Source organism: Suricata suricatta, chromosome 5 (assembly GCF_006229205.1).
Source record: "Suricata suricatta isolate VVHF042 chromosome 5, meerkat_22Aug2017_6uvM2_HiC, whole genome shotgun sequence".
NCBI classification, from domain to species: domain Eukaryota; kingdom Metazoa; phylum Chordata; class Mammalia; order Carnivora; family Herpestidae; genus Suricata; species Suricata suricatta.
In genome coordinates this window covers 87,313,123-87,319,122 of record NC_043704.1, presented here as the reverse complement: position 1 = coordinate 87,319,122, position 6,000 = coordinate 87,313,123, and the positions used below count along the sequence as shown (strand labels likewise).

The window sequence follows — 6,000 nt, the reverse complement described above, 5'->3', positions numbered from 1 at the left end:
TCTCAGAGGACTTCACCTGGCAGCATTATAGCCTCTCTCCTACACCTCATCCTCATTTAGCTGAAATATAAGAAGCCTTTGAGTAAACATCACTGATGTGTGCCCAGTTCTATGAAAACAGCTGACTAGGGACCATCTGACAGAATTGTTAGAGGTACCGCAGTAACATGCTTAGTATCTTCCATCTGAACCCATAGACAGATCTCTCTGGCATGTGACATCCCTTCTTGAATCAACTGCAGTTTTGTCCATTGCCTCAAACGAGAAGGTTCCTCACTGCCATCTGTTCTTTTAGTGCTTCCCAGACCTGGACCCTACAGATCAGTGAGCCCATCTCGCATCCCTGATCACATCCAAGTTCCTCAGCCACCTGCACGCAGCCATCATGGGCACTCTCCTTTCACACCTTTTGAGCAAAACTCTCAATTTGTACATAGCAGATCTTCAACCCTAATAAATGCAAATATTTCTCAATCTAACATGCCTATATCTGAAAGAAGTAAAATTCATCCAAGTGCGAGTGTATTTTAAAATCATTTAATGCATGGGGCACCTGGGTGGCTCAGTTAGGTGAGCATCTGACTGTGGCTCAGGTCATGATCCTATAGTTCATGGGCTTGAGCCCTGTGTCAGGCTCTGGGCTAAGAGCTAAGAGCCTGGAACATGCTTTGGATTTACTGTCACCTTCTGTCTCTGTCCCTCCCCCTGCTCTTGCTGTCTCTGTTTCAAAAATAAATAAACATTAAACATAAAAAAACCATTAAATCACTTAATGCATATGTAAAGCTACTTTTTCCCCCACACATACTCTAATAAATGCCATCTGTATTAATATTATCAATGTCATTTTGAGTTCCAGTTTACTAATCTACTCTTTTACATGAAAACTCACAGAACCCCATTCTGACAAGGTGGGAAGTACTTCTTTTACGGAATAACCATAGTTACATAAAGAAAAAGAAAACATCAGAATGACATTTTTCCTTTTACTTGAAGCATCACTTTTCATATCCTTGTATGTGACTGTCTCTTTCTAGAGGTCAGTGCAAGATTTCAGATGACCCACACACAAAGGAAGTGTAGCATGCTTCAATTAAGATGTGTTAAAATTAACACATTTTTCAAATCTTATTCCATGTGCTAAGAGTCTAATGAGTGACCTTGAGGTCCTTTTAAAAAAGCTTCCTATTTCTGGTAGTTTTTCTGCGATCACTATTGCATTCACTATGGAAGTATAGAAGTAAATGGAAGGGGAAATCCTAAAAAGGGAGAAGTTATTCTTCCTCTGGCTTCCAGAACAAGTATCCACAGGGCATCAACTTTTGATTCCCCAATAGGGTCATCATGATCTCTGCCTCTGGGAACCCAATGCTGGCTTATCACACAAGAAGCACCCCCCACCCCAACCTTAATTACTAAAACCAGCATATGCATTCTTATACAAATCTCTGTCAGATATATTATTTCAAATCTGCCCCAAACTCTAAAAAGGGTATACTTGAAAAATTAAAAAATCTCTTACTTTATAGTCAAGAAAGTGAACTCATGGCAATGATTTATCAGGTCAGACAGAACATTAGTGGTAGAGATGGAATTTAAGACCAGACATTCAGCTAGAGGAAAGCTGATCTTGCTAAGGTCCTGGCCCTTCTTTAGAGTAGCATATGCCTGAATACGGCCTGTAGTGTCACTGAGTGTACTTGTGTAGTGCTATCTATGTGCACACCTGTGAGGTAGTAGGTCATCAGGTCTTTATATAGGGAAAAACATAGAAGTGTGCGCGCACGCACACACACACACAGAACATTTGGGTAGAAGAAAAGAAATGATGGCCCCTGAATGGATGTAATGCACACAAGCATACACACTACACAAAACCCCATCCCAGAATTTACTTCCTAACAAGCAATTTCCTTAAAAATTGTTAATTGTTTTATTATGAAATGTTTTTATGGAATTTTGAATAAGTACAATCCTTTATGTCAAGTTAATGCTAAAGAACCACCATCCATAAGTCTGGATCCTTCTCTACACACCACTTTCCCATCAGCTATATCTACCCAGTTAAAGAGTGTATTGAATGGAACTGAATTAAATGCAACCAGAAATGGGAGAATGCTCTTTATATTTCTCAGATTGCTACAAAATTTCCATTGTTTCTTTGGGGGAAAGAGGAGAGATAGTGTTTGTTCAACACTTTCTAATATAAAGAGCACACAATCCTTGGTTCAATCTTCCCACTCACCAATAAAATTAAAAGGTAGGGGTTTTTTTTTTAATCCCCATTTCTCAAATGAAGGTACCTGAAGCCCATGGATGCTAAATAACTTGCCCAGTTTCCTCACATTCATAGAAGCCACAGCCAGAATCCCAACATGGGCATCAACTTGGGCCGACATGACTTCTATCTTACCACGCCACATGCCCGGGAGCACCTGTCCAAAGGAGCAGGAAGGTAGGAAGCCAGGCTAAAGGAATTGGGGAAGGGAGGCTTGGATATTGAAACTGTGGAGCTGAGGTGGAAACTAGATTCCTGAATTCTCTGTAGCTGATTTTGTCCCTCCCAGCTTTGTCATAAAACTGGAGGAAAGCAGATCCTGAAGAAGGAATAAATGGAAGAAAGGGGGCAAGCATTCAAGAGGGTCCTCTCTCAGACCATATAATACCTGAAGTGAAGGCACAGCAGTGGTGCAGAGGGCTAGCTAAGGTGGCTTTAGTTGTCACAATAACCCTGATCATGTCCTCTCCTCAGTAAAGATACAATCAGTTCTAATTAGAAAGTTTGCTTTGAGGCAAACATAGCTTCAACATAACCCCCCAGATATACTTTTCCTCTAATTCTTTCATCCAGTTTATCACCCCCAAACTTCTCCCTACAGACATTTTGAGACTGTCACTGTTCTTTCATACTGCAGCTTATTCTTCTTCACTTCCTGGGGAAGAGTCTCATCCTACCCTGGAACTGTCCACAACATGCTACTTGGGTAGTTATGAGACACTGTAAGGTCAAGGTCTGAGTCTCAGTTGTGGACAAAGGAAACCTTGTACAAAAATTAGAGCAAAAAGTTGAGGTGGGAAAAGGGGCAGAAGAGAATGGGAGAAGTCACAGAGTATTAATAGAAAGCTCTCCTAATTAAACTCAAGCACAAATGTACAAGGTCAGATTCCAGGAGGAAAAAAACTCACTAGGAAAAATAAATCATTTGAGGAAAAAAAATTTAAATGGCCTCATTACAGTGACAATTTGGGGCCAAAATAAAATCAGAAATGGTAAGAGCTAGCAGGCCTTCATACACTACAAAGCCGAAATTAGCTTTCGGTTTTGGAGAAAGTGCACAAACAGATGCCAGGTTCAACAGAAACGCCTCTGGCAATGGCAGAAACACTAACAAAAGCAACCTGCAGCTGAGAAACTAACTGCCAGGTCGTGAAACAAAGAGGTGCGCACCCTCTAGCACCAGCACATTCAAAAAGACCAATGTCTGTGCACTTGGACATTACAGGAACTTTCCACATGAAATTTCCTTTGTAAGATATGTGGAGCTGCCAGGAACCAAACCTCTGCTCTGGGTCCTGGAACTATAAACAGAATAAAAATAACATCAAGTCCGTACAACACTTGAAGCTACCTAAGCAAAATTGAAGCAGGTTCTACTTATTTAACCGGTTCTTGTATGATTTCTCCCACACATTGCAAGGAATATGGGCCTATGTCCACAATAACTGCATTCTGTTCAGAAAACACAACCTGTTTCTTGTTAAAATGGTCATAAAAAGGATCTAAAGTGTCTCATTGATTCATTTAGGCCTTCAAATATTTAATAAGCACGCTTGTTGAGCACTGCGCCACACACTGGGGATACAAAGAGAAATATATCTGATTTAATTTTTTAATGTATTTATTTTTGAGAGACAGAGAGAGACAGCACGACAAGGGGAGGGGCAGAGAGAGAGGGAGACACAGAATCCGAAGCAGGCTCCAGGCTCTGAGCTAGCTGTCAGCACAGAGGCCGATGCGGGGCTCGAACCCACGAACCATGAGATCATGACCTGAGCCAAAGCCGGATGCTTAACTGACTGAGCCACTCAGGCGCCCCTGAAATGATTAATTGTACTGTACTCTATGTTGATTGACTCTGACTCAGAATTTGCATTTGGTTTGGAGCTCCAGATTCTGATAACCCAGAGAGGAAACATGCAAGTTCTGAGACTAGCACTATGGGAAGAGCAGGGGCAGCCTGGAGATCCTGCAGACATCCACTCTTTTCAAACATTTAAAGAACTGACTTGTCAAAGAGAGGGTAAATATGTGTTATGGGGCCTCCAGAAAATAGAATCACAGAAGTTATAAGAGTTTTTTGACCTAATAAAAATAAGGAGCAGAGAATGGGCTGCCTTAGAAAGGTATGAGTTTCCTGGAAATATTCAAATATTCAAATAGAGACTGAATAACTGATTAGAGTTGGTTACAGATCTCCTAATGAGGTCTTCAGCTCTTGTATAAAGTTAGATTAAATCTATTAATCTGAGGTGGTGAAGACAGTGGTTTCATAAGAATCAATCTTATTGATTGCTTTTATATGGAAAACTTATAAAGTTAGCATTTTATAACTTTAAAATTAGGCTATGTCACCTAGGCTGGGAATTGTTTTTAATAATAAGGTTATGAGAAGGTGAATCCATAGTAAGCAATAAAATATGTCCACCTTTGGGACTAGCGTGATAGGTCTCTTTTTAGCTCCTTAAACTGCTTGTAGAGTCTTGGTCTCAGATATTTTTTTGAAAGTCCATTTCTCCTACCTGTGCCAAAGATTTTGCTCTGAACCAATAGCAAGGACAATGATGGCGGACACCCAAGAACAGGCCTGAGCCTCCTTTGACATCAAGTACCATATGGTCACCAGAGGTACATTGCTTTTTTAGACAGAAATAGTTCATTACCACTGGTTGATGATAAAATATAAGGTTTGAGTGCCTTATGTCTGATTCTACATCATTTGTATGAATGTTACCTATTTTAATTGAATGTCTTGCCAGCCAGGAGTTATTTTGGTCCTGGGTATTACAAGGCAGTTTTATGGAGGCTATCAAATTGCCTTCCAAATCTGTTGAAGTGGCAGTTGTTACAGGATTAACTGGATCAACAGAGCCTAGAGAATCTGAAGTTGAATCAGAATTGGATTTCTCTGCTAGATAAGCTTTATCCTTTTTGAAATCATCAAAAAAAATCTCTGATACTTTGTCTTCTTCTACTGACAAGAGATAGTTCTTTAACACTAGGACCTACAGATTTTTATTTTCTGACATTTTACCTTCTTCCTGTAATTGGATAAAAATTACTGTAAGACACATAAAAATGAGTGATATGGTGGAGATAATATCTATCATATATTAGTGCAGTTCAGAACTATAATATCTGAACAGTGTAGTAATAAGCCTAAGAATAGACAAGTCTGAAACAGAAGAACACAGAAAAATTTAGAATGTAATAAAGAAGATACCCCAATGAGTGGTATTGGGAAAACTGGCTAGCATTTGGAGAGAAAAAGTTAGATTCTTACTTTATAACAGTATAAATTTCATCAGCTTGAAAGAATCATATATAAAAAGAGTAAGCCATACTGATGGTAGGAGAAAATATGGGTTTACTTTAAATGAAAAATCTTTCCAGGCATGACACCAATAGCAGAAATGAAAATCAAAGACTAATACATGCAGGCACATCGGGGAGGCTAGCTGGGTAAGTGTCCTGCTACGGCTCAGGTCATGATCTCATAGCTCTTGAGTCTGAGCCCCACACTGGGCTCTGTGCTGAACACTGAGAGCCTGAAGCCTGCTTCAGACTCTGTGTCTCCTTGTCTCTCTGCCCCTCCCTCTCCTTGCTCTCAGTCTCTCTGTCTCTATCTCTAAAAAACTAATAAAAAGCATTAAAAGGTGTTAAAAATGTGTTTGCAACACATATGATGTGAGTACATAAATAGTTCTTTAAAAGAATATGAA

General features: G+C 39.8%; 1 pseudogene; it reads left to right on the top strand.

Moving 5' to 3' along the window:
* The first annotated feature begins 2,397 nt into the window (after positions 1-2,397).
* Positions 2,398-6,000, top strand: part of LOC115291197 — an 82,862-nt pseudogene continuing 79,259 nt past the window's right edge.